This window comes from Magnolia sinica, chromosome 10 (genome assembly GCF_029962835.1).
Source record: "Magnolia sinica isolate HGM2019 chromosome 10, MsV1, whole genome shotgun sequence".
NCBI classification, from domain to species: domain Eukaryota; kingdom Viridiplantae; phylum Streptophyta; class Magnoliopsida; order Magnoliales; family Magnoliaceae; genus Magnolia; species Magnolia sinica.
In genome coordinates, this window is record NC_080582.1 from 51,521,719 (window position 1) to 51,530,583 (window position 8,865).

An 8,865-nucleotide genomic window follows, 5' to 3' on the forward strand; every position below is an offset into this window, starting at 1 on the left:
TCCATGAGACTTAAATATGTCTCAATGGGCCTCATATACATCAAGTGGGCCGCATCATGTGAGTCGCTCTAATGGACCAACATGCATCAAATGGGCCACATCTTTGGGCCGCACCAATGGGCCTCATATACATCAAATGGGCCACATCATGTGGGCCCCAAATACATCAAATGGGCCGCATTATGTGGGCCCCAAATACATCAAATGGGCCGCATTATGTGGGCCTCAATTACATCAAATGGGTCGCATTATGTGGGCCTCAAATATATCAAATGGGCCGGCTTATGTGGGCCTCAATTACATCAAATGGGCCGCATTATGTGGGCCCCAAATACATCAAATGGGCCACATTATGTGGGCCTCAAATACATCAAATGGGCCACATTATGTGGGTCGCACCGATTGCACCATTCATCTATTTTTTTTTGGAGATCATTTTAGAGTATTATCCAAAAAATGAATCATATGTAAAGATCATCTGGACCAAACCACAAATAACAGTGGTGATAATGATTTCCACTGTTAAAACTCTAGTGGGCCACCATAGCGTTTATTTTCTGTCCAATTTGTTCATAAGGTCATGAAGACCTGAACTAAGAGGAAAAACAAATTTCATATTGGTCCAAAACTTCTGTAACCTAAAAGGTTTCAATGTTGGACGTTCAATCCCCACTGTTTATGGCAGTGTGGTCCTCTTGATAACTAGATCAGTCTTATTTTTCTTCTCAAGCCCTAAGACGAGCTCACCAAAAGTATGGACGGTTTAGATGAATCACATACATCAAGGTGGGGTCCACATACGTGGCCCACCAAAGAACTGAATCTGCTTCATTTTATTTTATTATATTATATTATTATTATAATTATATTTCCTCAAGACCATTTGTTAGACGAGCTCACCAAATGAATGAACAGTTTGGATGGAAAACATCCATCATGGTGGAGCCGAACATGGCACCATCCAGACGGACGGTGCAGATGAAGCACTACATCATGGTGGGGAGTACATGGCACCATCCAGATGGATGATGCAGATGAAACACATACGGCTACAGTGGGTCCCACCAGAACTCGCTGACGTCAACTTCACAGTAGCCAGCGCTGTGTGAGCTATGCCATCCAATCCGCTTATCAGGTACGTGGCCCACCTCCATATATATATTATGTTATTATTATTATTATTATTTTAATGGTCCACCGTTTAGAGGGTCTGGACACTCTGGACGGTGTGGATTTAATCCACACCACATGAGGGTAGGCCCCATCGTCTTGGCCCATGGACGGTGTGGTTCTAATGCATATATCATGGTGGGTCCACACATGTGGCCCACATCGGCTTCGGATCAAACTGATACTTGTGTTTTCCTTCAATCAGTCCCGTCCAAATGGACTGCCATGTGGGCCCATTCGGTGGATGACATGGATGAAATACTTACTTCATGGTGGGCCACACACACACACACCATCTATACAAGAGAGAGAGGAAGAGAGAGAGAGAGAGAGAGAGAGAGAGAGAGAGAGAAACGGGGGATGGAGGGACCCTGCCACTATGGGCCCCTCTCTTATACAATGCATATATCAAGTGGGTCCCACAATAAGTGGGCCCTTAGAAATTTGAAATTTAACGGTGGATCACCCACGTGTGGCCTCCTTCTTTAGCTCATTGGACTCCTATACTCCTTATCTTTGATCTTGATGGAGGTTGATGAAGAATGGAGGGTTGAGATGGGAGATGAGAGGGTAGGAAAGTAGGGCCACACTTGGCTTTAGGAAAGCTTGGACGTTGGGTGCTTTCTCTTGCGAGTTTGGAGAATTGTTAGAGAATAAGAGAGAGAGAGAGAATGATGGATTGATAAGGGATGGGTGGAGGGGGTGTTGTAAGAAATGGGATGGGAAGGCATGGGTTAATTTGAATTTTGTGTAAAAGAGGAATGGGTGGGGAGAGAGAGAGTTGACTTGGGGAAAAGAGGGAATGGGTGCTTGTACTTGTGATAGGGTGAGGTGGCATAGGGTATGGATGATGTACTTGACTTGATTGATTGATTGATTGATGGGATAGGTTGTAGAGATTCTCTTAGAATTCACACGTGCAGTATTTTCCTCGAAATGAACGCAGGCCCACATCTTCTGACCTAGGTATCGGATCAATGCACGAGTTGTAGCGTTGGAACCGTGGTGATGCCGTGGTTGCTAGGGTACAAGTTTTGAGTCAAGAAGACTTAAATCTACGTGTTGTAACTTAGGATTACGCGCAAGTACCGATTTTAGGTCAAGGGTTGCCGAATTTCAGTCGGGAGGACCATGAAAGCCTACGGAACGGTACAGACTAAGATACGAGCCTTACATAATGTGATGTATATGAGGCCCATGTGGTGAGGCCTAATGTGACGTATATAAGGCCCTTGTGGGAGGACCATTGTGGTGCATATGAGGCCTATGTGTTGAGGTCCAATTATGATGTGTGATTCCACCATGATGTATGTGACAATGTTTATGATGCCCCATCCATCTCCCAGTTAGAATTACGGCCATGGGCCCCATTATAGTTAGATTCTAGGTTTTAAATGGGCTGCACCTTGGGAGCAATGGTGGTTAAATGTCCACGTTGTAAACGGTGGTTAAATGTCCACCGTTGGGAACCATCTTAGGGCCCATCATGAAGCCCATCTCCCCATCCTCTCTTTTAGCCCAGCCTTGAGTAGAGTCCCACCATATGTATGTGTTATATGTACACTGTCCATCCATTTTCTGGACCGCGGCCTGCCTTATGAGGCCTGCCATAATATATGTGTTATTTATACGTTGTTCGTCCACTCTTCCAGATCTCATAGGGCCGTGGACCCCATTGAGAGTCAGATCCAAATCCCAAGTGGACCGCACCATAGGAATAGTGGTGGTTAAACGTCCACCATTGAAAACCATGCCTTGTAGGGCCCACTGTGATACCCAATTTTCAACCCATCTTCCCTTATTGGGCTAACCTAAACCGTTGGCCCCCCATTGATGCTAGTACCTTCCCACCATGCCCTATAGGATTGTCCAAACCTTGGAGCCCACATTATGTTCATACCGGGCCTTCCATAGCAATGTGTCCCTCCTAGATACATGTTCTACCCAAGTTCAGTGACCATACCTAAGGCTCACTTAGGTGTTGAACGAGCTACCCAATCCGCTTAAAAGGACACATCGTCTTAGATGTATGAACTCCACCAAGCCCACTTTGTGTATGGAATGGGCCCCATAAGGAAGCCCAGTTTATTCATGATAAGAGATTTAGAAAGCCCAATTGTTCACCCGGTTAGCTCACCCTGTGAACTCACCTTATTATATACCCACTTCACCCCCCACGAGAGATGTATCCTACCCTTGTACCCCATTTGCTAGGACCTCGTAACATGTACATATCTTCCACACTGTCCATCTCCTTGTTGAGATAAGTGTGAGTTCCATCCTTGACATTAGTACATCATCACCCCTTGCCGTAGATGGAAGAATACGTGGTATTAAACTTGGTATATCCACTATTCAAAAACTACCTTAATGCATGGGTTAGATCTACCGTCCTTCCAGTGGACCCCACTTTAGGACATATGATATGTTAATACCTAGAGTAGGTTATGATAGTTTAACATGGACCATTCCATATAGACTTCTACATGTTTAATGAGGCATATCGTTCAGCCCCAACTCTTGTAAATGACATACCGATTAAGGCCAATAATCGCCTGTTATATTTAATAATCATGCTAGTGTACTGAGTCTAGTAGGACACACTTAGTTTGTGCTAGCATAACATCATGATACATGCCTATATACATCATATGTATGCTTGATATGAGGAGTGACTGATCATAGCATATGCCATTAGGTGGATTATTTATAGGACTCCCTGATAGACGGAGTTACCCCACATGAGCCTGCGGAACGCGTAGGATTGATGTATGACTGGATAGTATGACTTATGCATCTTGCATTGTGTGATATGATCACCTTATACCTTAGCGACATCATGGTTGTGGCTTCCTTAGGCATATCATGGATGACAAGATTGGATACTGAAAATATTTTAGTTCTAACACTGGGGCGCAAGGGTGTCCCTGGGTGAAAGTCCCTAAACCCTTATGGTACCAGGAGGTTGCTCCAACGTCAAGACTGAGTGGATACTTGAGTGCACGAGGGCAGTATACCATTAGGCCGCGTCTCTGACTGTGTCGTGGATGGTTGGAAGGGGGTGTGGCCTTATCCACTTGAGGGTAGGGAGCATAGCTATGCTGAATTTAACTAGCTCATAAATGGGTCTGTTATCAATGTGCCGGGTAGATATTGGCCGACTACTGGCCAGATGGATAGTGTGGTCTCTTCCACTTACATGGTTACACATCCAGTGGGTGGTGATCTGGTGTGAGTGTACTAGACCCTAGTGATATTTCAAAGTTGAGCTGTATTGGTATATGGATTCGACTGAGGGTTGGTATGCTTGAGTTGCATCTCGCTTATAACATTGGCTATGTTGGCCTTGCATTGCATTGCCTTGGTGCGGCTGATAGCACTCATGAATTTACCAGCATGTTTCCACATTACTCTATTATTGCATACTTGATACTTACCTTGCACACACATTTATACCACCCTCTAAGCTTTCTATAAGCTTATGCACGATTGTTACGTGCAGGTGAGGCTAGGACGTAGTCGAGTTGAGGCAGAAGCGTGTGGCTGAGCTTCTGGAGCTTTTATATCTGTCTTGTATTGCCCTTTTATATATTATACTATAAAGTTTTTTTATTATAGTAGATATGTGGTGATGTTGTCGTTTGTGACTTGGTTATACTTATGGTTATGCTCCTTTACAAAAAAAAAATCACACTAAAAATCCTCCTTCTAGGATCCCACGATCGAAATCTAGCGTGTGGGTGCTGGAAGCCAAGAATGGAGTACTACGAAGGCTGTCAGCATCGGATTCGGCGATCGAGAATTCTGTGAGCCCAGTTTTCGAGTTTGGGGCGTGATAGAAAATAAGAACTATGAAACTTGAAAGCTTTCTAAAAGAAACTAGAAAAACTTAGAAAAACCCTAGAATACTCTTCTATGTTTTGGATAATTGCTTAGGAATGCCCTGGAATGTCCTATTTATAGGTGGGGAACTCCCCCCTTCAAACATGTTTTGAAAAAAAATCAGAAACTGCTTCAAAACTACTCACTCTTCATAGGCTCTGCGTAAACCCTTCAATGTCATCTAAGACTGGCTTTGATGTCATCAAAGACTGACTCTAATTTGTCCAGCAACCAAACTTGATTTTTCTATAATTCTTCGATGTCACCTAAGCTCAAATCCTGTGAATTTCTTTACTAATTTCTGCACTTCCTTTTCCACTTGGTTTTCCTGACTATTACGGTCTTGAAATCTTCAATCTTGATCTCTAAAAGTCCATTCTTTACCTTAGTGATTCTTGAGCATCAAATCCATGCTTTTAACATTCTTTTCAATCTAAGCTCTTAAAGTCACCTTGCAACGCAAACATGTATATAATATACCATTAAACAATATCATATTTATAAAATAAAGATATAAATGGGGAAAAATATGTAATATTTGACACTCAACACACCCCCCAACTAGCATTTTGCGAGTCCCGAGCAAAATAAGCGAAGAACAATATAAATAAGAATAAAAACTAATTCTAGAAAAATTAAAATGAAAACAAAAATTCTAACTACATTACTTTCGCAGGTAATCTCGATTGCATTTAGCACATGCAACAAGCCTTTAAACCCTTAAGTTTCCCCTAGTGGATGAGTTATAGTTTCGTGAGGGTTTCCAGAAATATTACCCACAAACATTAAAAACATAGAAAATAGTTCAACACTAAGAAATTTATACAATTATGCTTCCATTCATCATATGAATTCCAAAATAAAGCAACACTTATCCTAAGTCTGAAATTAGTTAGAATCTTAATTTCCTAATCCATTTCATCCTTGAGTACAGAGATCTAATCAAATTTTAGAATAGTTATGATCTAATATACTTAGGTGCTCAGTGACACTAGTCTAACTTTTAGAAATATGCATGTTCCTTAATCTAACTCCTTTTAATCATCCCAAGAATATGAAATCTCTAGTTATCTCATTTCCATCATATTTTTTCTTGTTTTTTTTTATCATCATATCCTCATTATTATAGATTACCCTTAGATGAAGATTCCCACTGGGTTTGCTTCATAACCTAAGGTATCATAATTGCAATGGTCATAGCAATGGATACTTAGGTATCCTTACTCTGGTTTACTAACACGATTGTTATGGTCATTGTAAAAATATATATATTTTTTCTTTTATTTTCTTTTATTTTTATTTTTATTTTATTTTTCATTTTTTTATTCTCTGTTTTAAGCATATGTCAATGGTACTAGTTCATTCAACCTTACTTGAATCAAAATTTGTTATTCTAGTTCACATATCATATTCCTTACTGAGTTAGCTAGGGTGTATTGTGAATTCAGTACATCAAATTACAACTCACTCTAAACTAATAATTAGAAAATCAAACTCAAGTTTATACTTTTCAGTTATCAAACTCAAGTTTATACTTTTTAGTATTAACTTTGCCTTTGGAATTCGCATAATATCATGTTCACATTCTTGTATGTAAACATATTATTTTGAAAGTAATTAAAAAATTTTCCCCACAAACCTAAAAAATAAACTTTAACCTAAAAAAAGAAACTCACATGGATGACTATCCACACCCCCCAACCTAAAATCTACATTGTCCCTAATGTAATGATAATGTAATACATAGAACAATAAAAAGAAAGGGTGGATAGTACTTACCATGAAGAACTCACCTGCTAGGTGACACTAAAAAATTGAATATGATACAAATTCTACACAAATGCTCCGTCAGACTAGGAGCATCAATCTAAATATTCTGGCTTATGAGGAGGGATGGATTCCTCTCACAAATGAAAGTTTTCCACATAAGGCTTCAATCTCTGACCATTAACTTTGTACACATTGCCATTATGAGGATTTTCAATTTCAACAGCCCCATGAGTATAAACATTCTTCACAATAAAGGGGCTTGTCCATCTTGATTTCAATTTTTCTAAAAAGAACTGGAGATGAGAATTGTATAATAGGACTTTTTGCTAAGGTTCAAAATTTTTCCTCAAGATGTTTTTGTCATGAAAAACTTTAATCCTTTCTTTGCACGTAGATTTTAAAATTTTCATAGGAGTCTCTCCTCAGCTCCTCTAATTCATTCAACTCTAATTTCTTTGTCCACTTATTTGGTTCATGTCAAAGTTTAACTTCTTTATTTCCCAGTATGCTCTATGTTCCAATTCCACAGGCAAATGACAATCTTTCTCATACACCAATCTGTATGGGGACATTCCAATCGGGGTCTTATAAGCACTCCTATAAGCCCATAAAGCGTCAGATAGTCTGAGAGACCAATCCTTCCTATATGGCCTTATAGTTTTTTTCCAAAATGTATTTGATTTCCCGATTAGAAATCTCAACTTGCCCACTCATTTGTGAGTGATAATGGGTGCTCACTTTATGCTTAATGTCATATTTCTTCATCAAAGCCTTAAATGTCCTATTACAAAAGTGAGACCTGCTATCACAATGATGGCTTTTGGGGTTCTAAATCTAGAAAAAATATTTTCCTTGAGAAATTATATGACCACATTGTTGTTATTGGTTGTTGAGAGTCAAATTTGCATATTGAACCCTATTTATTACTTGGTTTTATGAACATGATAATGCTTAATGTTCTATTTTAATCATGTTTGTATTGCAAGGTGAATTTAGGAGCTTAGATTGAAAAGGATGTTAAAAGCATGGATTTAATGCTCAAGAATCACCAAAGCCAAGAATGGATCTGATGAACCAAGAATGAAGAATGCACAGACCAAAGATCCAAGAAAATCAAGTCAAGAATGAAGAAAATTGGAGTTTTGAAGTGACTTTATGTAATTCTCGACTAGTCCTAGCTCCGGCTCGACCAGTCCTGTGTAGGCTCAACTAGTCTTGGACTCTGCTCGACTAGTCGAAGGTCCTCGACTCGAACTCCAGCAACTAAAATAGCCAAAATTCTGTCCTACTCGACTAGTCGAGGGTGTCCCACGACCGGTCAAGGACGTCCCACGACTAATCGAGCGTTATGTAAAACTTGCGCGGACTGTGTAAATTTGAGGCGGTTTCTAGAAATTTCCACTCGGTGCGAAAGCTTAAGGCCTAAAACTATAAATAGGGGTCCCTAGGGTACTCTTAGGCATCATCTAGGGTTTGAGGAGTGGAGCACAAGCGTGGAGAAGCCATCACCAAGAGCTTTTCTTACATTTCCTTAGTTATTTTTATGATTTTCTTAAGAGTTTCTAGTTCAATCATGTTTATGATTAGCTAAACCTCTTAGCTAGGGCTAAGAGGTGAAGCTTGTAGCGTGATGGGATGTTTCTATGGCTTTTATTCATGTTTAAGTTGAACTATATTTGATTCTAGTTTGATATTTAAGAAATACTTTCAGTTTTTAATGGTTTGTTATGACTTAAATTACAATAGATCTGTGATAGCTTTGAGTATGTTCTTTTCATGTATTGAGATTGTGAAATTAGGAAATCCTGTTGTTCACCATCGTCCCATGGGCATGGTTGGGTGATGGAATCCTTCTAATCTTCATGATTCTCTTATGATTAGTTGTGGGATTGGTAAATCCTGTTGTTTGCCTTGTCTCCTGGGCATGGTTTTGTGATGGAATCACTTCCAGTTCTCACACCTCTCATCCATTGAGAACTAGGTCAAAGGAAGTTCATATTTGATTTTACTGAGATATCTTCTAATTGCATAGGATGGGACTCC